Below are 24,629 nucleotides of genomic sequence, written 5' to 3'. Positions count from 1 at the left end.
AGTGCAAACCAAGCACCTACAATAGACAGTAGAAGATAGTACTTCCTCTGTTTCAGCTATTCTCATAATTTTTAGTAACATTCCCAATTACTCATGCATTAAAATCTGTGACGTTAATTTCTAAACATCATGATTCAATCCTTAGTTCAAAAAGAAGAGAAGAAATCTCTTTGCTAATATTTTATTTGAATTTTGGTCTGTAATTTCCTTTCTCTGTTTTGGCTCTACTTGGATTTGGTATCAGCACCACATTTTGGTTGCATAAAAGGAATTTGATAATACTCCATCTATTCAAATATTTTGTATAGAGTTAGAATTGATTGTTCTTTAAATGTTTGGTAGAATTCACTTGTGAATTCATCTGGCCCTGGAGATTTTTTTCTTAGGGAATTTATTGATGACTTGGTCAATTTTTCTTTCTGAAATGGGGTTATTTAAATATTTTATTTCGATTTCTATTAATCTAGGCAATTTATTTTTTGTAAATATTCACTCATAACACTTATTTTGTCAGATTTATTGGCATGTAATTGGAGAAAATTGTTTCTAATTATTGTTTTAATTTCTTCTATTAGTGATGAATTCACTCTTCATTTTTGAGACTGGTAATTTGGTTTTCTTCTTTGTTAAATCAAAGTAACCAAAGCTTATCTATTTTATTGTTTTTTCATAAAACCAACTTTTAGTTTTATTTATTCAATAGTTTTCTTATTTTCAATTTTAATTATCTTTGATTTTCAGAATTTCTAATCTGGTATTTAGTTGGGGATTCTTAATTTGTCCTTCTTTAGCTTTTTTGTTCCATGCCCATAACATTTCTATAATAAACTACTTTATTCATTGGGTGTAATTGAATCATGATATGTAGAAATAAACATCATAGATTTTAATGCTTGAGTAATTGAGAATGCTACTAAAATGATGAGAATAGCTGAATCAGAGGAAGTACTATCTTCTAGCAAGAGGCACACTTTTAATGAGATTAAAAGTTTGATTTGAAAGAAAGATAATCGGATATGAAGATATTAAATGCATGGAAAATTAGTACTACTATCATACCAAGACTAAAATTCATTCAATAACTGTAGAGAAAAGATCCTAGGAAGATTGCAAAAGCAGAGGGAATAAAATGTTCACAGTCTCACATACCTCATAAATGATAGGCTGACATATGATCTGAGGCATTCTTAAATTCAAGTTTAGTTTTCTAAACAATATGCCATGCTGCTGAACAGTTTTATTAGTACTGGAAAAAACTAATAAAGAGGATATCAGTAAATATTTACACTTTTCTAGGTATCAACTCTTTAAAAAATTTCTGAAAATAATCTACATTTGAATCATCCTTAATGAAAGAGCATCCTTAATGAAAATAAGAGAATAAAATAGGCAGCCTTTAACAAGTATTATTCTATTGAAGACTACTTTTTTATAGTCACTTAAGTGACTAGAAGGTACTCACTGCAAGATACCATTGTGTTTATTGATAACTGTTAAAAAACATTTGATTTGATAAAACAAAAATACAATCATAAAGATATTCAAAAAGATATCTTTCATGCATATGTCAAAATTATGAGAGATTACTCAAAATATATAACAATGGAGGTAACTTGGTTCAGTAATATGAATTTGCTAATCTCTACTGCAACATAATATTTGACAGTCATGATGGCTATTCAGAATAGGCTAAAAGAAAGATTACTTATAATCACTAAGTTATCCAGATGGTTTTCTTAGCAACTAAGATGCTTGAATGTGTCAAACCCAGGAACACTGTAGTCTCCTCAATGAGATCAATAATCATTCAAAGACTATGGTCTAATATAAGGAAAAGTAAATGGATGAAAGATTTCTATTGTTCAAGGTTGCTAACCTTCCCCATCCTGGCCATACCCAACCACGTAATCTTGTATCTGATTCAGCACTAGCAAAAACTTTATTTTTCCCTTTAGGGATTGGATTTCTCTTTTCAAATTCTTTTATTTTAGCACTCTAATCCTGGGTTCCTGAGGATAATCGCTAATTAGAAGAATAATTGTAACTTAAAAGTCAAAGGGTAGTTGATTGGGGGGAGGGAAGCTAGACGCCGCGATGGACGTGTTCCTGATGATCTGGCCACAAGACAACCATCTTCACCGATGCCAAGGAGTCGAGCACAGTGTTCAAGCTGAAGCGGATCGTGGAAGGCATCCTCAAGAGGCCCCCAGATGAGCAGCGGCTCTACAAGGATGACCAGCTGCTGGATGACAGTAAGACCCTGGGCGAGTGTGGCTTCACAAGTCAGACAGCCAGGCCTCAAGCACCAGTCACTGTGGGGCTGGCTTTTCGAGCTGATGATGTATTTGAAACATTACGCATTGAGGCTTTCTCCAGCCCCCCAGAACTGCCAGACGTCATGAAGCCTCAAGACTCTGGAAGTGGCACCAATGAACAAGCTGTGCAGTAAGGGCCCAAAGCTCCACCCGCTAGTGACCCAATACAATAAAAAATTTTGGTGTCAGGCTGTTGCCTCTTCTCATTGTCTCCAAACCAAACCCTAATCTATGACCCAAGACAAGTATTATCTAAATTCTTTGCCAGTACAAGCTTTTCCCTTTTAGTAATTAAAACTTAACCCACCCTTACTCCAAGATTTCAAATAGACCCAAAATTGTGTCCCCAAGCCTACGTTCTCTGCTTACCACTAATGTGTCACTGAAGTGTTCTCTGGCTAAAATGCATGCTACTACCCATAGCTGCAGTGAAATAGACCTAAGGACCCTTGACAGGATAGATAAGTCTAAGACAGGGCTGTCCAAAATGCAGCCTGCAGACTGCACGAAGTCAAGCAGAAACTAAATGGCAAATCAAAATAGAGTTTCAATAAAAATTTTTAAAAGGTTGGACAGCCCTGGTCTAGGATACTCTGATTCCAGAAGTGACAGATCATTTGCAAAAACTGGCTAGATACTCTATAATATATATAGTCTGCATATCCTGCTTGCTTCTTGGCATGCTGGTCCTGGGTAAACTAGAATTGAGTCCAAAGTGATATAGCTGAGCAGAGTGAAGAGAGTAAATCTAATTGCAGTGGGAATTCTATGGAAGGCAGACTTATGTAATCTGCAACAGTATTAAGAACCCCCATTCCCTTATTTTGGGAGGGACAATGAGAGGATGAATAGAGGCACCATAGCTCTCAACTTTCCTCCCCAAACACACTTTTTCCTGTCAATCTCCATTTATGTCAAAGGCAGAATCACCTTTTCAAACACATTCATTTGCAAATTTCCATGTTAAAGTATCAAAACAATTCAACTGCTTGTCATTTTTCTATTAAAAGAAAATTTAAATTTGGGAAAAAAAGTCAAAGGGTTTCCCAAGAAAAAAGGAAAGTAAAAAAAATAGGAAGAGATTGATAGACACAGAGAAAGATACAGAGAGACAAAGATACCTAATGCAAAAAACAGGTTAGTCATGGAGCAGGTCAATTACTGTTACACAGAAAACAGACAACCTACAAGAAACACAAACAAGATTTATATCAGAGTAGATGCAGTAGACTAGGATGGATGGATGGATGGATGGATGGATGGATGGATGCATGCATGCATGGATATTCATCCTTTGTAATTGAAGAGGACCTTAGTATTTTAAACATGATGACATGACTTGCCCATTATGTTTATTATAGTGAAGGGAGCATTGTGCAAAGACATCTTTTTTCAGTTGCCTTTTCAAGAACTATTTCATCTCTTAACCTAATTGAAAGGAAAAGTTTTAAGGTGATGTCTTGATTCTGCAGGAGTCCTTGATCTTCTGGATATGATTTCGCTCCCATATCAGTAAGGTTCCACAAGTGCTCCAGCAATGCTGGGCAAAGTGCCAGTATGTGATTTCCTGTCAACAAATTGTTGACAATACAGTATAAACAAACCTGTTTCTTGATGGACTATTCATCAGTCCATTGGTTTCAAGGCAACTCAACAGTGTGATAATATTGGCATCAGAACATGGAGGAATTTTTGCTAAAAGGCTGGTAAGAAGGCATTTTGCATTTCACCTCTGCAATGCACAGTGTCTGATACTTCCCTTGATATTAGACCCTCCTGCTGTTGTTGCTGCTTTGGTAGATTATGTTGCCACCAATCACAGATTTATAGATCCTTCAAGCTTGCAAGGTTACTGACTAAAGGAAAGGAAACAGGAAAGAAAAAAGGCAGACAGAGGCCCACTGCACAAGGTATTGTTGAGTACTAAATAACATTTAGCCAGCAGGATCATCAGGAAACCAGGGTACAAAAAAAATTTCTGTCTTCCCTACCCACCTTTTGTGTCAAATATTGTTTTCTTAAGAGCCAAAGACAATTTTAAATAAAATATTAGGAAATTGCTTATACAAATATCACATTGACCATATTAACAAAAACAACAAAAATAATGATTATTTTAATAGATACAGAAAAAATCTTTCTTCATAAAACCAACTTTTGGTTTTATTGATTAATTCAATAGTTTTTTTGCTTTCAATTTTATTAATTTTTCCTTTAATTTTTAGAATTTCTAGTTTTGTATTTAATTGGTGATTTTTAATTTGTTCTTTCTCTAATTTTTTTAGCTGCATGTTTAGTTCATTGATTTCCTCTTTATCTAATTTATTCATGTAAACATTTAGAGATATATTATATCCCCTGACAGCTGCTTTGAGTGAATCCCAGAGGTTTTGGCATGTTGTTTCATTATTGTCATTATCTAGGATAAAATAATTAATTCTTTCTATAACTTGTTTTTTGATCCACTCATTCTTTAAAATGAGGTTATTCAGTTTCCAATTGGTTCTGGGTCTATATCTCCCTGGCTCAATATTGCATATGATTTTTAATGCATTGTGATCTGAGAAAGATGTATTCATTATTTCTGCCTTTTTGCAGTTTATCATTAGGTTTTTATGTCCTAGTACGTGGTCAATTTTTGTAAAAGTGCCATGTACTGCAGAGAAAAAAGTATATTCCTTTCCATCCCCATTCAATTTTCTCCATAAGTCTATTATATCTAGTTTTACTAACAATCTATTTACCTCCTTAAATTCTTTCTTGTTTATTTTATGATTCAATTTATCCAGGTCTGAGCGTGGGAGGTTGAGGTCTCCCACTACTAGAGTTTTTCTGTCTATGTCTTCCTGTAATTCTTTCGGCTTCTCTTCTAAGAATTTGGATGCTATCCCATTGGGTGCATATATAGTCAGTATTGAAATCACTTTATTGGCTATGGTACCTTTTAGGAGGATATAGTTTCCTTATTTATTTTAATGCTATCTATTTTTACAGCTGCTTTGTCTGAGTTAAGGATTGCTACCCCTGCTTTTTTCACTTCAGCTGAAACAAAATATATTCTGCTCCAACCTTTCACCTTTACTCTATATGTATCTCTCTGCTTCAAATGAGTTTCTTGTAAGCAGCATATTGTAGGATTCTGTTTTTAATACACTCTGCTATTCATTTACATTTTAAGGGAGAGGTCATCCCATTCATATTCAAAGTTATAATTACTAACTCTTTTTTTCCCCTCCATGCTATCTTCCCTCTGTTTTTATTTTTCCCCTCCCCTTATCCATATTCCCTAGTATTTTGTTTCTGAATACCCCCCTTCAGTGTGTTTGCCCTCCTATATCCAACCCTCCCATTTCTTTCCCCTTTCCTTTTTTTCCCTTTTCCCTTCCCTTCCTTTTCTTACTTCTCCTTTTTTCCTCCCCTTCCATTTCTCTGTTCCCCCCTCCCCTTTTAATACTTGAGAGGTTAGATGTTTTTAAGTTAACTGAGTATGTGTGTAAGTTAATTTACAAGTCTGATGAGAAGAAGATTCAGGTGTTTCTCATCTCCTCCCTTCTTCCCCTCTATTACCATAGGTATTTTGTACCTCTTAATGTAATGAGATTTACCCCATTCAATCCCCTCCCTCCTCCTGTCTAACTTCCTGTCCCTCTTTTTATGGAGGAGGTGTTTTTAAATGATTTTATCTGAATCATTGAAAATTCTGAATATCCATCAATTCTAAGTACATTCTATCTAATAGAGTTAGAATTCTTGAGAGTTATTAGAAGTCTTTCTCCCAAGTAGGGTTATAGCCAGTTTCATCCTATTGGATAGCAGTCCCATGGATAAGTCATGAGTGTCCATCACTTCTGACTAGGTATATTCTCTCTGTTAGAGTTACAATTCTCAAGAGTTATGAGAATCTTTTTCCCATGCTGAGATATAGCCAGTTTCCACTTATTGGATAGCAGTGTTTTTCTTTACCTCCCCCTTTTTTTTACCTTTTCATGTGTCTCTTGAACCTCCTTTTTGATGTCTAACTTTTCTATTTAGCTCTGTTCTTTTCATCAGGAATTTTTGGAATTCTTACATTTTGTTATATGTCCATTTTTCCCCTGAAAAAGAAGGGTCAGTTTTGCAGGATAGTGGATTCCTGGCTGCATAGCAAGCTCTCTTGCTGTTCAGAATATCTCATACCAGGACCTTAGATCCCATAATGTTGATGCAGCCAGGTCCTGCATAATCCTTACTGTGGCTCCTTGGTATTTAAATTGTTTCTTTCTGACTGCTTGCAGGATTTTCTCTTTTATCTGATAATTCTGGAATTTGGCCACAACATTCCTTGGTGTTTTCATTTTTGGATATCTTCCTGGAGGGGATTGATGTATTCTTTTAATAACTACTTTGCCCTGTGGATCCATGATATCAGGGCAATTTTCTATCACTAGGTCCTGTAATATTAAGTCCAGGCTTTTTTTCTCTTCAATGTTTTCAGCAAGTACAATAATTCTCAGGTTGCCTTCCTTGATCTATTCTCGAGGTCAGTGTTTTGCGCATGAGTTATTTACATTTTCTTCTATTTTTTTTATTTTTGTTTAACAGGCTCTTACTGTCTCATGAAGTCATTAGTTTCCACAGACTCCATTCTTTTTTTTAGAGAGGAGTTTTCTTCATTTACCTTTTTCAAACTTCTTTTCCAATTGGTCAATTCCACTTTTGAAAGAGCTGTCCATTTGATCAATTGAGGTTTTGAGAGAATTATTTTCTTTTTGCATTTGCCCAATTGAGGATCTGAGAGAATTATTCTCATTTTGTATTTGTCCAATGATTTGTTTTCTTGTTGCAAGGTGTTAATTGACTCTCCCATATTTTCCAATTGATTTTTAAACTCCTTCCTTATTTCTTCAAGGATGTCTTTCTGTGCTGGAGACCAGATCATATTCTCCTCAAAGGTTCTAGTTCTCTCTGAGTTAGGGTCTATTCTTTCCAAGAATTTTTCTGTGGATCCACCTTTCTGTTGACCTTTCTTCATTTTACTTAGACCTTGAGTTGGGGAGGGGCTAGTTCACAGAGGTTTGGTGTTGGGATCCCTAGAAGCTTTATTTACTGAGTGCAATATCTCCAGCTGGTCAATAGGGGGTGCTGGTTGCTTTCTCTGGAGTGTCTGTGACCTTGATTGAGGCCTTCTCCCTTAGCCTGGAGGGAGTGATTGAAGCTGTTAAATACTTTTGTCTTCAATCAGTGGTGGGCTATAACCTGGGGTGAGGTCATTCCTCTCCCTATTGTCAGCTGAACTGGTTCTTCTGCTCACACATCTGTGCCTGGGGGCAGAAGGTCTGTAATTGTGTTTGTTCTGGGATCAGGTCTCAGCTGAAATGGAGTTGTGGACTCAGAGTTCCTCAGACCAAAGGAGCCCAGGGATGATGTCTGCAGCTCTCCTACACTGGAACTCTCCCCCCAGCCCTGTCAGTAAGCTCCAGAGGATCAACGCCAACACCATTGCCTCTGCTCCCTAGATGACCCAAGCTCCCATGCTGATCAAGCAGGTCTGGCTCTTGGGCCCTCAGGCTCCAGGTTTACAGTCCCACTGCTAATCAGGCTGATCCATGGCTGATCTACTCTCTGTGCCCAGACTCACCCAGGACCATGGAAAACAAATCCTGAGATAGATGTTCTTTCTCCTGGCTTTTCTTTCTGGGTTTTGTGGATCAGATTTCTGTTAAGAGGTTTGTTTCATATCATAGATGGGGAAAGATCAGGAGACTTTAGAACTCTGCCTGTGTTCTTTCTGCCATCTTGACCGGAAGTCCAGAAAAAACTCTGCAAAACACAGCAAAAATTGCTGTTAATAATTAGCATTTATATGGAACTTTAGAATTTACAAAGTGTTTTACATATTTATAAATTGTCTTATTTGATCCTCACAACTTCTAGTATTATTATAAGTATTTTTAGATAAGGAAACGCAAGTCAAGAGAGTATCTCAATTATAATTTAAATTCAGGTACACCTGACTTATAACCCAATATTCCTATCGACAGTACCATCATGATATTAAAAACATAGAAATAGACTCTCTCGTAACATGACAAATTGTATGTGTGTGTGTGTTCATGTGTATGTAGTGCATGTGCATGCATTATATAATACATATAACTAATATCATATACAATGAAAATAAATCAGAATGCTTTCCAGCAAGATCAGTGGTAAGTGTCAGGATGACCATTGTTGCCACTACAAATTGATATATTGCTAGAAATGTTAGCTATAATAATAAGGCAAGAAAAAATAAGTTAAAGGATTTAGCATAGAACAAATAGTAAACAAATGTTACTTTTTTCAGATAATGTGATGGTATTATTGAAAAACATCAATCAATTAAGCATTGATTAAATTAATTTAATTAATTAAATTAATTAATGCCAGCAAAATTTCAGGATATAAAATAATCCACACAAATCATCTGCTCATAGAAAGGATAGAAAAAAATTTAATTTAAAAATCATCGCAGAATATATAAAACACTTGAGATTTTACTTACCAAAATAAACATAGAAACTATATGAAAACAATTTAAAAAACTCTTTAAACAAAAACATATCTAAATAATTAGAGAATTATTATTGCTCTCAAGAAAGTTGAGATAGTAAAACTGACTAATTAATTAAGCCAAATTAATTTACTTATTCAATTTCATACCAATCAACCCAGCAGAGAGGTTCTATATAGAACTAGAATAAAGTATAAGGGAATTCATCTGGGGAAATAATGTCAAGAATTTCAAGGGAAATAATGAGAAAAAAGTGAGAAGGGGAGTGAACATAGAAAATTCAAATTATTTAACAAATCATTAATCATAATTAGTTCTAGTTAAAACAAAACAAAAAGAGACAGGTCTGTCAGTGGAATAGATTAAGCTCACAACAAATCAAAGCAAATTAACATGCTAATCTAGTGTTTGACAAACCATAGGCCCTAACTACTGTGGTAACAACAACTGAGAAAACTCGTTAGCACTGTGGTGGAAATTAGATTTAAATCAACCTCTCATACCATACCAGAATAAGCTGGATACAAATGGATAAGTGACCTTAACATAAAAGGTCATGTAACTTAAAAAACTAGAGAAACAAGGAAGAAGTTACTTTTTAGATATATGATAGGGGAAGAGTTTATGACTAAACAAAAAACAGAAAATCACAAAAGATAAAATGAATAACTTTCATTTAAAATTTTAAGGTTTTACAAACAAATTCAGATCAGTTAAGATTAGAAGGGATAACATTATCTGGGGGAAGAATTTTGTAGTTTGTTTCTCCAACTAATTTCTCATTTCCAAGATGTATAGATTCAAATGTACGGGAACTTAAAATATATTCTCAAATTGAAAAGTATTCAGAAATTGAAGGCAGTTCCTCAAGGAAATAGGTAAACTATCTTTAGCCATATGAAAAAAAATATTCCAGATCACTAGTTAGATATAGTAATAGCACCTGAAAAAGAATTTACAACATTGCATCTTTGCAACATTTGCATCCTGCCCCCCCCTTTCCAGGATGATGGTTAAAAGCAGTAGGATAGACTTTCTATCCCAAGTGTTTTGGGTTCAGGATCCTAGGCTTTTTCCATTGGTTCTGAGGGAAAATGTTAATTAAATAAAGATAGTTGTTTGTTTTGTCTGGCACATACTACCCCTCTCTTCTTTCCCTCCAGGAACCATGTTGCTAGGTCTAGATTTGCTTGGTCAGTGAGTGGCAGTTGGTAGAAATAGCTGGATCCTTCTCCTTAGGAATTTTTTCCCTGAAAGCAGGACCATTGATCAAGGGGTACTGCCACCAGGGTTTTGTGTTTGCCTGTGTTTTGGTGACATTTAATCAATTTGAGAACAAATTATAGTGATTTGGAAGATACTGCTAATCCCAAAGCTCTTGGGTTCAGACTTGTGAATTGTCTTCATTTGAATCTGAGTTAGCCAGGGTAGACGTAGTTGGACTTGCCTAGAACATTCAAAGATTATATAGGCTTTCTCTTCCTCCTCCTCCTCCTCTTCCTTCCTTCCTTTCTTCTTCTTCTTCTTCTTCTTCTTCTTCTTCTTCTTCTTCTTCTTCTTCTTCTTCTTCCTCTTCTTCTTCCTCTTCTTCTTCCACTTCTTCTTCTTTCTTGTTCTTCTTCTTTGTCTTCTTCTTCATTTTGTTTTTTTGAGGCAATGGGATTAAGTGCCCAAGGTCACACAGCTAGTAAGTGCCAAGTGATCCCAAGTCTAGTACTCTATCCACTATACAAGCTTTTTAAGTGTGCAAGACAAGAACTATTTCTACAATAATGTAAACATTATAAAAAATAGTTTTGAAAAACTTAAGATGAAAGCAAACTCTCCACCAAAGAAGTGGCTAGGTGGAGCAATAGATTAAATTAGTATATGTGAAATAGGAAGATTTGAGTTCCACTCTTTCCTCAGATACTTACCACACTTTTGTCCTTGGGCAAATCAATTAATCACCTTCAGTCTCATCTATTTTGTTAGGTATCTACTTTGTTTTCTCATGTGTAAAATGCAGATAATAATAATAATAATAATAATAATAATAAATAATATATAATAATTAATATTATATGATTATATATACTATGTATATTATATGTGATAAATAATATAATATTATATAATATTATATATATATAATGAAATAACCTCAAGGATTACCACATGGGTCAAATGATACATATATAAACTATCACACATCTTAAAAAGAGTATGGAAGTGCTATTAATAATTATATGTATATATATATATATATATATATATATGTGTGTGTGTGTGTGTGTGTGTTTTCAAACACACCCATTGTAGGGATTTGTTTTGCTTAAGTATACTTATTTTGATAGTGTTTCTTTTCTTTTCCAATGGGTGAAGGATTCAAGTGGTAAATGAGAAAGATAATGCTGCCAAAATAAAAGAAATATAAATAAAAAAGTGAAACATTTAAAAGAAAATGTGAAAAAAGGAGGAACAGAATTGAATCAATAGCTTTGAAAATAGTACATTGAAGCTATTGAAAATTTAAAAATAAATTTTATTGTTATATTTTGTTTTTAATATCACCAATTTTTCCTAGTTCTCCTACTCCAACTCCTTTCTAGAGTCATCCCATATAACAAAGAATATATTTAAAGGGGGGGAAAGAGGGAAAAACCTCAGAAGAGGCAAAAATCAAGAAAACAAATCAATGCTTTAAAAAAGTCTGAAAATATAAGCCAAGTCTCTGAAACTCCCAACTGTTTAAAAGGAAGTCATCTTCACACATTTCTTCTTTGTAGATTTGCTTGTTCTTTGTAATTTTGTTAAATTTACTTTGGATTGTTTTGTGATAAAAAGTCATGTATATTATTTTCTTGAACTTTTCTGACTCCACCCTATATCAGATCATATAAATTTGTCATGATTTTCTAAATTAGTAATGCCCATTTTATTCCTTATTACACAGTTATATTCCATTGCATTCATGTACCACATTTTATTTAGCCATTCCTCAATTGATGAGCTTCTATTTTGATTCCATTCTTTGCTTGGAAGAGCTTATATAAATATGGTACAAATGAGTATTCTCTTCTTATGAAGACCTCAGTTTCCTCCATTTTATAGTTTTCTGCCACTCCAGAATAGCACTTATGCTGCCACTCCAGATAAGTCTCTTTTGCTCTCCTCCTCCTCTATACAAGAGCAGAAGGAGTTGAGCTGATTTCTAGTATCTGTTATCTTAGAAAAGTGGGATGGAAGAGACTTCAACAGAAACAAGAAACTTGCTAACAAAGTCTTAGAGCACTCATGGCTTCCACTTTGCAGATCTGAGAGAACATGGGTTCTGGTGAGAAAGTAGGAGCTGAGTAAACACATTGGGGACTAAGACTTAATTTTCTATTAATTCAGCAGGTTGTTACTTCATTAGGATTCTTGATATCTTAGTCTGTAGAAATAACTTCAATAGCTTTACTTTTACATATAATTCTTATTTTGTAAGGGTTTGAGAGGTCCTGAAGATTGGGGAAAATGACTAGTTCATCTTGTTGATCACAAGACTCAAAAGTCTATTATATTCTTTTAAAAGAAAATCATACATAATAGAGATTTATGATTATAGATACAATCTTATTTTTCTCTTCTACTTTCTATTCATGTGGAAATATTCATTATTTTATCAATTGCCTCACCCCATAAAGTAACTAACAAAATACGTCATCCATGATACTTTTTATTAGATGAGAAATATGAAAGAAATGAAGCATTTAGAGGTATGAAATAGGTATAGAATTCAGATTCATGGAATGTATTAAGTCTAACAATAAATAAAAATAAATGCAACTAAACTCTATTCAATTAGGGGTATGTTCAGACTGACTGAGAGAACTTGGTTGCACATTAATTTTTTTTAATAAAACCAGCAAGTTAGTTCATATTCAAGCACTTGCTCATCTATTAGATTACTAACAAAAGACATTCAAGTCAGTTCTCTGAGAAGGAACACCTCCACTTCTGACTTAAACAGAGAAAGACTGTGACTTATTGAGGGAAGAAGGGTTTTGAACCTTTTCTTTGATATCCTAGTAGTTTGCTTGGAGTAGCAACAACTGGTGAGGATGTGACTATTAAGAGAAAAGAAAAATTAGATACAATAAGGAAAGGCAGCTTTAAGATTGCAGGGATTCCACCAGAAGGAAAAAAAACAATAGTATGAGCAAGACATATATTTTGAATACCCTACAAAAGAGAGAAAAGGAATTTGAACAATTAGAAGCTGTGAATTTCCTTTTCCAAATATATTCTCTAAGCTTAAGCCCATTTTCCCCCAGGTTCTATGTATACTGTTAGGTTTATCAGACCTTTGTGAGGGTGTTTTGTTCAATTATACTACCAGAAGTAGATATAGATAAGCAAAGACAGTTTTGAAACCAATATTAAATTTAGTATATTACTTTTAAAATACCAACTATACATAATAGAGATTCATGATTTCATGTATAATCTTTTTCTGTTTTGTGTTTGTGGGAATGCTTATGTTTAATAATATTTGTCAAGTACAAAATAACCAAAAAAAAGTTCAAGTTAAAAAGAAAACCTTCTGGCTATAATCAAAATTAGACTTGGCAAGATGAATGATTCATCAAACATACAGTTAATATACAAATTGCTAAGTGTAGTTTCATCATGAATTAAAGAATATGAGTCAAAATTCTCTGAATACAGTGCCAAATCATGTAAAATAAGCAATTAAACCAAAGGTCTTAATACATATTAAAATGTTTTTAAAGATGTAAAAAGTTGTTAGTTTTATTATATGTCAATGAATTTAATTATTTTCTTTTCTCTTCAGTGACATACTACCATTAGAATAGTAGATTGCTTCTTTCAAAATGCTTCTGGCTCATTTCTATTCCATTCCATCTGGGTCACAAAATAGACCCTAGCCTGTACTCCTTTCTTATCCAGTGATTACAATATGAAATACATCCAAATGTATTGAAAACATTAAACAAAGACTATTGCCAATGGTTGATTCCAGGGCCACAGAAATGTGAAAGGCCAGTTGGATCATAGAGCAGCAAGCAGTTACATGTTTTTCCACACTACAGAATTCAATGGAAATGTGCTACAGAACTTGGCTCAGACGTGTCTGGAAATGGCAGTTTATAGCTCCAGATGTTCAGGAAAAAGGGTTAAAACATCAGATTCAAATTCTATTTTACCACCTGGTCACAAAATACCATGATGAGACAATCCAGCATGGTTATTTCATTATTCATCACCTCCCAACACTAACCCAGGTACTTGCTTTGCTGGGATAAAAGCTCCATTTTGGTATCAAGTATCATTTAAACAGGTTTAGTTAACAAAAGAGCCTGATTAGTTTTCACCTTTGCTTCAAAAAATGTGGTGTATATATTTACATAATGAATTCAAAGAAAAGAATAGTTACCAAAAGGAATAAATAAATGACATCCTGGAACTTACTCATGATCTTTGTGATTTTTTGATTCTAAAAAGTTTCAAGATCCAATCCTTTTCATAACAAAATACTTCCCTATTTCATATTCATACTTTATATTTGCAGAATGCTTTCCGCAAAGGAATAGGTAAATTATTACCATCATATAAGTATTCATTATTTATTTCCTAAAGTAGAAAGAACATTCAAATTGGAGACCTGGGTTATAATAGTGGGCCTGTCACTAACTATTGGATCTTGGACAAACCACTCAGACCATTTGGATCTCAATAATCTCCATGTACAAAGAAAAATGTTATATTTTAGCTCTAAAATTCTTTGATTTATGTCTTAATTTATAGATTGTCAATTTAAACATACCATTTCTGATTCAGTAATAAATGCTAAAGGAATAGTTCTACAAACTTGATCCAATTTGCACAAGGCCTGGCACATAGTAAGCATTTAGTAATTATTCTTTTCTTGCTTTTTTCAAATTATTTTAACCTTATAAAGATATGACTTTTAAGGAGTCACTATAATGAATGATTATAATTTTAAGATTATACAATAAAAATTATTTTAAAGTCAGATTTGTCCTAATTTTTTCAGTAAATATTAGGAAAATTTCTTAAGGAACTGATATGCTGTTGAAAAAATATTTCTTAAAGGAACATATGACTGTAATGATCATCATTATAGGAATACTTCATTAGCCTTGTCAAAGGGTATTTCCTGGTTTTGAAAACAGACATTTATTTGTAACACGAGTTTTAAGTGTAAGAGAGAATAAGTTGAGAGAGTCTTTCACTAATTTGGGGATTCCCTAGCTTAGTGTCTCATTGTCTCTCATCTGAACTATTGCAATGACCTTTTAACTATGATGATGAAGTAAAGACTAAAAAGAGAGTATACTATAATCTCTATTATAATTTTATTCTGAGAAGAGAGGATACTTCTTTTTATCTTCTCTGTATCTGTTGTTCCTGAGAGATGGATAAGGAACAAAAGAATCTTGTTAATAAAAGTTGAAGAGGCTTTGACAACTTTTAGAAGGCTGAAGATGTCAGCTTAAGCTTAAATCTTAACTTTCTAAATGGTATACCTGACTCAAATTTATTCCCATGTCTGATCTATACAATGGACTGCCATGGTAATTTTTCTAAAGCTTGGATCTGACCATGTCATTACTTACTCAATGAAGTTCAATGGCTGCCTCTTTTCCTCCAGTACCGACTTTTAAAAGTCTTCTGTTTGACATTTAGAACTCTTTTTAACCTGACCCCATTTTCTGTCATCTCATTTTACTTGCTTTTGTGCACCCTATAATCCAACTACACTGGCATATTTCATGGTCTTTACACATGAATCCATCTCCTATCTCTATGCTAGTATTCCTACTTTTCCTCATATCTAATGCTCTGGCCTCTCAATTCCATCTTTTAGTTTCTCTGGATTGCCTCAGAACCAAGTCTCATCTTTTACAGGAAGCCCTTTTGGGTCTTCCTAACTACTAGCGCCTTTCCCTTTGAGATTACCTACCATCTTCTCCATCTGTATCTTGTTTATATTTAATTATTAGATTAGAAAGTTGAGTTCTTAAGGAAAGGGACAGTGTTTTACCTTTCTTTGTTATCTTCAGCCCTAAGCATTGTGCCTATCCCAGCATAAGAGGTTAATAAATGTTTGCTGACTGACTAAATGACTAGTAGGTTGAGATTAGTCAAGACTTGTCTAATACCTCACTTGTGAGACAGGAATGATTATGTAATCCATCTAACATTTAGTTAGTTTTACTTAGTCATAAGAGAAAGACATTCAGTGAAAATACAACCTTGATGTACCTGTGTGCAGCTTTGCTACTTCAGGGAAAGGTAAGAGCTCTTCTTGACCCTTGTACCTTTTGTACTTGGACAAACAGAAAGCCATATCAATAGACCAAGCCTTTGGTCCCACAGCCAAAGTCTGGAGGACAGTTTTAAATGTTTAAAGATAAATACATGCTAGCATATAAAATAATAATGATAATGATAATAATATTAATAATATGCTAGCACAGCACATATGTCAGGAGATCCCTACAACTATCCCTATTGTTACACCCTCACATACTCAAATATTCAAAATATTCAAGTGAATCTATGATCTTATTGATTTATATATCGATGATACATCTTGAACGTGTTGATGACATATTCTGCCTAATTATCATTTCTTGCTAAAACCATCTTCTTTTCTGATCTGGTATCTTATTGCTGATATAAAGGACCCAGGTTTCAGTTTTTTATTATTTGTCTATTTTCCCACTTGACTTGTGACCTAGGAGAAATCATTAAGGTTTCTGTTCCCTTGGGTACAAAAAGACTGTTAATAATTCTTATAGAAAAGTTGTATAGCTTACTCAAGTTTCAATAATTATTTGCTAGTCTCTTTCAAAGTTGACTTCTAATAGGTCCTTATGATATAATCAGGACAGGTTTAAAATGTGTCACTTGACAAAAAATGAAAAAGAATAAAAATCATGTACTTTTAAAACTTTCAGCTTCTACAGTAAGTGGTATAGGAAAGAAGAAAGGAAATTGACTAAATTAAATGCTCATATGAAGGATGTATCTATTATAGAACTATAGAACAGGAAAAATTGAAAAGTAGTTGGTACTGAAAGTGGAAGAATTATGCTGCATGGGCAAACCTTTCATCTTTCAACTGAAAAATTCCTGGAATCGTTGATTTGGATGCTCAAATTAGGTTATGATGTTTATCTTTGCAGAAGATGATAATTATGAAAGAATTGAATCATACAAATTCAACAGATAAAGAAATTGTATCTAACCTTCCTTCCTTCTCTTGTTCATCCTTCATTTTTTCAAACCTCTTTCCTTCCTTTTTCATCCTTGCTTCCTTCCTTCTTTCCTTTCTTCTTTCCCCTGCTTTCCTTCCCTTTCCCCTGCTTTCCTTCCCTTTCTGTGCATTTGTTTCTCATTCTCCGTGTCCCTCTCTTTATCTCTCAATCTTTGTCTTCTGTCTCTTTTTATCTCTTTCTGTATTGTCTCTGTCTCTGTTTCTGTCTCTGTCTCTCTCTCTCTCTCTCTCTCTCTCTCTCTCTCTCTCTCTGTATTCTTTCCCCTTATTCCTTTCCCTATTTCCTTCCCCCCATTCCATTCCAAATTCAATGAGAAAGATTCAGTAGCACTTAAGCACTTGTGTACTTGCTTTCAGGAATAATCCATGTACAAGAACACATAAATATACATATACATATGCAGGAGCAGGAATAGTGAACTAGAAGGATGCTGAAGCAATATCAATTTATTTTCATACACCTCTGCCTAAACTATGCTTTTTATTCTTTATGAATAGAAATGTTTCTTCTTCTATCTTCCTGACAGTTAGTTTTGAATGATATTTGGTTTTGTGTTTTCTTTTTTTATTCTAACTAATTTTAAGAGACTTTGGCCAAGCAACTTGCAACAAAAGTCTTTCTTTCCTTCAGTGAACAGTACAAAAATATTTTTTCACATTTAAACATGATTTACCATCTATATATAATCTTTTTATTCATAAATCAGCATCATAATAATGTAACAAGTAGTCATTTAGTCATGCTTAGTGAAGTGCTATTTGTATTAACTTTGTAATGAGATGATGAACAAGGAAGCAGTGCTGTTTACAAAGAGAAATAGTATTTGGCACCCCTGACATCATAGCAAATATTAGTGAGGATACTGATCTGCTTAAAGAACTGTAAATGTACAAGGACTAGTCATTTGGAATTTAGTAGTGCTAGCAAATAGTCAAATGATCCTCTCACAATCAAAAAGATTGCCTATATAAGAGTATTTTCATGGATTTGGGTTTATTTTTGTTTTTTAAGTAATGCAAGGAAAAGCATATAATTATCACATGACCGTATTTCAACTGTTATTCTTTTCCATTATTAAATTTTATTTATAATTTATGGAATAAAATAAGCATTTACATAACATAGAACAAAGGAAGGTTGATTGTACATGATACTACAAACCTACCATGCATAACTTGATATTCCTTTCAAATATACAACAAAATTATTGTGTAAATTTATTTTTTTACTTGCCTCCCCTACCCTAGTGATGGCTGTTATTAGCCACAAATGACATGTGTGTAACTATATACATATATATATGAATACATATATGCAATTTTAAAATATTTAATTTTAGACTGTTATTCTTTTTTAGGTGTTTTTGCAAGGCAAATGGGGTTAAGTGATTTGCCCAAGGCCACACAACTAGGTAATTACTAAGTGTCTGAGGCCGGATTTGAACTCAGGTACTCCTGACTCCAGGACTGGTTAACTATCCACTGCTCCGCCTAGCTTCCCCTTCTTAAAGAACAGTGATTTATCTACCCTTTGAAGGAGAAATGAGGAGTTCTTATGCTAATTGTATTAATTGGTTTATTGACTGAATGAACAAGGCAATTCATATCCCTGTGAATTTAATTTCCACATCTGTAAAATAAAAATGAGGCAATGTCAAAAATAGCAGCAGGAAGTGGTGAGGAGTATAAGGATTTCTTTTAGTTTTTTTAAAGGTCATTGTAGAAACAGTGTTCTGATATCAGGCATTCTCTAAAATTAAATATTTTAAATAGGACTATTTTGACAGTAAAGGGTTGTAGTAAGATCTGGAATTGTGATCTTGGCACTGCTAGTGAGGAAACTCTGTCTTCTGATACAGATTTGTAATATGCTATAATTAAAAAAACAAACTTGTCCTAAAGTCCATTGTTATATCTTTATCAGTACAGCAGAAAATTTAAAAATTGTCTCGAAGGTGCTAAATGCATGAGAAGAAACTCTACATTTTCTAAGGATAATCGGCAAATTTTAAAAATTATTTTCAATTCATTTTCTACCAGACTCAGTTGGTAGTCTTGCTTTTCCACCCAACAGTCTAAAATCAAGAAGGACACTTATTTAAAGGAATATATAAAAGAAAACCTGCTGAGGCAAGTTTGCCTGCTCAAAAGACTCTCTGCAGGTTTTTAAAAGAAAGTAAATGCTTCAGGAGCTTCTATTAATGTCTAATAATGTCATTGATGACAGGGTGAGAACCTCATGCAAGAAACATAGACAGGGATTGTGGCAAGAATGCTGATTATGCAAGAGTACCAAAGAAAACTTTGGCAGGGATGTAGGTTATGTGTACCACCCTATTTCTGTCCTTACCATAAGGGCTTGGAATATTACTTTGACTTTTCCAGCTCACACTGAAAAAAAAAATGTGTCAGTAAATTATACCTTCCTTGCTATCATGTTCTGATATCTAGTCTGGATTATGCTAAAGAAATTCAAAAAAATCAACTTGTAAATTTTAGTCAACTATATATGGGATTGTGGACCCTGCTGCTTTTTCAAAGTTTCAGTTATAATATAAATACCATAGATATTATCAGCATCTTTAGGTGCCTTTAGGTGACAAAGTGGATAGAATGCTTGTTGTGGAGTGTGGAAGACCAGAGTTCAAATTCTGCCTTTACCACTTGTTAGCTGTACGACACTAGGGAAGTTATTTATCTGCTCTATTTTACCTTAGGTAAAAAGTAAATAACCTCAGAGGGTTGTTATGAAAGAAGAAATTGAATATCAATTTTTGGAAATCTCAAAGTGCTATATAAATGTTACTATTATTATCTTTGGGGAAGTAAGAGTTTTAAAAAAAAATTTCTCGTATAAGTTTGTAAGGGTGGTTATTACTTTATCTTCTGCCATCTAGATTGATCAAACTCATCAGCCATCTAAGTGGATCAAAGTACTTATCATAGAGCCTGGCACATAGAAATGTTGTAGTAGTAGTAGTAGTAGTAGTAGTAGTAGTAGTAGTAGTAGTAGTAGCAGTAGTAGTAGCAGTAGTAGTAGTGGTGGTGGTGATGGTGGTGATAGCAGCAGCAGCAGCAGTAGCAGTAGCAACAGTAATAATATATAGCACGAGAACTTTTTTTTTCTTTTTGGCTAGAAAGAATAGAAAAATATCTTTCTATCTGAACATTCTCCCTTCAACACATGATCCTTTCCAATACTTCATGAGTGCCCAGAATTCTTAGAAAATTAGATTATTATTGAAATCTCAAATACAAATATGGCAAAAATATTCAACTCATTCTTATTAGCTCAGATCCTATGTCTGTAGTTTGAGCTCCAGGATCAGTCTAATTTTCTCTGCACCTTTTTTCTTGGCAATGGATTGATTGGTACACACATAAACTAACAGTAACCATGATAGGGTACTTGAAGACTCATGAGTTGTGGGAATTAAAAATCATGTGGGCATCAAATTCACATCTTCAGCAAGAAACTGCAGAAAAAGAAATTGGCTTATGGGTTGGTTCCTCTCCTGTGTTCCATATACAGTTCCTTCTGTCTTTCAGACAAAGATCTAATCTGCTATAAAGTTAGTATCTTCAAAATAGGAAGACAGATAATGAAAGCTTCTCTTGCATAAGGATACAAGTCTCATTGTATAAAAAGGATTTTTTGTGTCTGCCAGATTTCTGTGATATGTTAGACAGTCTACGTACACTGTTTTTTTCCCCCTGATGTTGGATGAAAAGACAAAAACTTCTGCTGAAAGTACTCATCCTATTGTTACTAGCAGTCTTGCAAATTGCAACTAGCCTTCTCACCTAGAAAAATGAATGCCTTACACCTGGTGAAAATAGTATACAGAGTTTTTATTCCATTCATCTGACTACTAGTACACCTCTTAGGAAAAGGCCAGATGGGTTTAAAATAAATCCTGTGGGCTGGAAACCTTTTTTGTGCTTGTTCAAAAGGCAGGTTTACCCCAGTGAACATTTATTAAGTGTTCAGAAATCTCTTCAGCAGTGAAAGAAACATAGAATTAGTCCAAATCCTTTCTAGGAGAAGTTTCCATTGAGATTTAGTCATAAGAATGATCATAACTACCAAACATGTTCCTTGGCTCATTCCCACCGAAGTCAATTTCAGATGTAACTTTCATTGCATCCCAGGGATTCCACAGACTTCCAAAGAAGCTTCTCTGAGTAAGTAAGACTATGGAATATACAGAGAATTTAAGCCATGCACAATCGACAAAGGCCCCTCTCCACCTTTTTAAGTGTCTAGTGCTGATCCAAGGAAGATAGCACCATTTCCCTTTACATTCTTATAAAATTATGGAGCAATAATATATTTCCATGTTTCATTAAATTCTATTCATTGCCTTATGGGTGCCAAATCATGTTGCAAAAATCACAATATTCTTCTCTTCATAACTTCGACTTTGGACCTTTGATTTAGCTGACAAAAGCACATATAGCCAGGCAATTCCTTGGTGATCTCAAATGCAGAGATGCTGACACACATAATTTTCCAGAAACATATGGCACTAGCTTCCTGTAAGAAACCCTTTGCTCAGGTCACTCCTGATAGCATCATGGTATGGTTAGGTAGTCACACCCATTTTTGCTTATGCTTCTCTTCCCTTTTGGTACTTCTTTCAACAACAAATCAAATGTGTTGAACTGAAGGACCCACTTTTTTATCATAGGATAGCATACCAACCCTCTGTCCCCTCCCAATCCCCTTAGCATTCCATAAAACTTTTCAAAGAGAATGTAATAACAAATTATGAAATTCACCTGAGTTAAAGTAGTCAGTATCTTGTACAGAAACATCTGTTTGTAGAGTTGGAAATACCAGGCTTGCTAATGCAGGAAATTCAGGTTTACTTCTGGATCTGAGACTCTCCTTCACTATCCTGACAAAACACATTATAGAGACAAACTATTCAGCCTAAAGGGAGAGAATGAGACTTTTCAGTCCTTCACTTTAAACCTCAGCCTTAATGTGGCAAACTGCAAAACCAGGTGAGTATATTGACTAAGCATAAAACAGTGTGGGGATCTACAGTGCTCTGACAGAAAGACAGAGGAAAAATAGAAATTTCAAGCAAGTGTTTCTTTTCAGCACAAAAATCTACAATCCTGGATTTCATGAGTGGTAATTTTTTTTTTCCTGGATGTCAATATGGGTTACTTTTTTCAGGGTCTAGAACGACTACCTTTTTCCTTTTTAATTGATATTTTATTTTTCCAATTACATGTTATGAAAGTTTTTCAACATTCATCCACATGCATATTTTTGTTACATAATTTCCTTTTCTCCTTCCTTCTCAGCCCCATCCTTTCAGTGGCAAATAATCTAGTGAACACTGTATATGTACATTTGTGTTTAACATGTTTATATATTAGTCATTTTCTGTACGAGGAATTAGGACTAAGGGAAAAGAAAGAAACCCATGGAATAGGAAGGAAACACATGATAAATTTTTAAAAAATGAGCAAAGTGTTCATTCAGATTCTGTAGGATTTTTTTTGTTTGTTTTGGTTTGTTCATCATCTGGATGTGGATAGCATTGTACATAACAGATCCCCCAAGGTTGTCCTCACTCTGTGAAATGCTGAGAGGAGCTACATCCATCAAAGATGATCAACTCACAATGTTGTTGTTAATGGGTACATTGTTCTCTTGGTTCTGCTCCCTTCCCTCAGCATCATTTTCTGAAATTCTTTCCATGCTTCTCTAGAGTCCAACCATTCATGGTTTCTTATAGAACAATAGTACTCCATTACATTCATATATCATAACTAGTTCAGCCATTCTCCAATTGATGAGTAGCCCTTCAATTTCCAGTTATTTACCCATATAAAAAGAGCTACTGGCTATGAATATTTTGGAACATGTGGAACTTTGTCCATTTTTTATGATTTCTTATGTATGTAAGCCAGTATTGGTATTGCTCGGTCAAAGGGTATGATCAGTTTTATTGTTCTTTGGCATAATTCCGTATTGATCTCTAGAGTGTTTAAACTAGTTCGCAACTTCACCACCAGTACATTAATGTACCAGTCTTCCCACAACTTCTCCAACATTGATGGTTTTTCCCTTTTTTGTTATCTTAGGCAATTTCATAGGTATGAAGTAGTACCTCATAGTTGTTTTAATTTACATTTCTTTAATCAGTAATAATTGGAGCATTTTTTCATATGATCATTTGTAACTTTGATTTCTTCATTTGAAAATTGTAGTTTTATATCCTTTGACTATTTATTAATTGAAGAATGACTTTTAATCTTGTAAAGTTAATTCAGTTCTCTTAGAAATGAGACTTTTATCAAAAACCCTAATTGTGAAAATTATTTCCCAGCTTTGTGTTTTTCCCTTCAAATCTTGTCTGCATTGATTTTATTAGTGCAAAAACTCTTTAATTTAATATAGTCAAAATCATCTATTTTGCAATTTATAATGTTTTGTTTGGTCACAAATTTCTCCCCTTTCCATAGATCTAACAGATAGACATTTCTTGATCTGTTAATTAGTCTACAGTATCAATTTTTATGTGCAAATTCTGAACCCATTTTGATCTTATTTTAGTATAGGATGTAAGATGTGGGTCTATGTATATTCTTTCTTTAGCAGGAAAGTCAAATTCTTGGCTAGCTGCCCATGGAAGTTGTAACTTTCTTTTTTTTAGGAAGGTTTAATTTTGAGTTTTACAATTTTCCACCCATTCTTGGTTCCCTCCCCCCACCCCCACAGAAGGCAGTTTGTTAGTCTTTACCATTCCCATAGTATACAAGGATCTAAATTGAATGTGATGAGGGAGAAATCATATCCTTAAGGAAGAAACATATAGTATGAGATATAGCAGAATTACATAATGAGATAGTTTTAAAAAATAAATTAATCTGTTGGGGTGGGGGAGGGAAGTAAGATGGGGAAAAATTGTAAAACTCAAAATAAATAAAAACTTTAATAAAAAAATTAAATTAAAAGTACATAGAAAGTCTTTGGTCTTTGTTCAAACTCCACAATTCTTTCTTTTCTTTTCTTTTTTTTTTTTTGCAAGGCAATGGGGTTAGTTAAGTAGCTTGCCCAAGGTCACACAGCTAGGTAATTATTAAGTGTCAGGCCAGATTTGAACTCAGGTACTTCTGACTCCAGGGCCGGTGCTCTATCCACTGCACCACCTAGCCACCCCTGCACAATTCTTTCTCAGGATATAGATGGCATCCTCCATCTCAGATATCCCAAAATTGTGCCTGATTGTTGCCCTGTTGGTATGAGCAAGCCCATTAAGGTTGATCATCACACCCATGTTGCTGTTACAGTATACAATGTCCTTCTGGTTCTGCTTATCTCACTCAGCATCAGTTCATGCAAATTCTTCCTGGCTTCCCTGAATTCCCATCCTTTCTGGTTTCTAATAGAACAATAGTGTTCCATCACACACACACACACACACACACACACACACACACACACACACACACACATATATATATA

General features: G+C 34.1%; 1 protein-coding gene and 1 pseudogene across 7 annotated transcripts in view; both read left to right on the top strand.

Annotated features, from left to right (window-relative positions):
• The window catches only part of SLC25A21 (solute carrier family 25 member 21), a 918,698-nt gene that overhangs the window by 776,980 nt on the left and 117,089 nt on the right, over positions 1 to 24,629 (top strand). The gene's annotated exons all lie outside the window — the stretch shown is intronic.
• LOC141519111 (elongin-B pseudogene) lies at positions 784 to 4,406 on the top strand (annotated as a pseudogene).

Source organism: Macrotis lagotis, chromosome 1, assembly GCF_037893015.1.
Source record: "Macrotis lagotis isolate mMagLag1 chromosome 1, bilby.v1.9.chrom.fasta, whole genome shotgun sequence".
Lineage (NCBI taxonomy): Eukaryota > Metazoa > Chordata > Mammalia > Peramelemorphia > Peramelidae > Macrotis > Macrotis lagotis.
The sequence above is the reverse complement of the archived record's forward strand: the minus strand, read 5'-3'. Positions and strand labels throughout refer to the sequence as shown.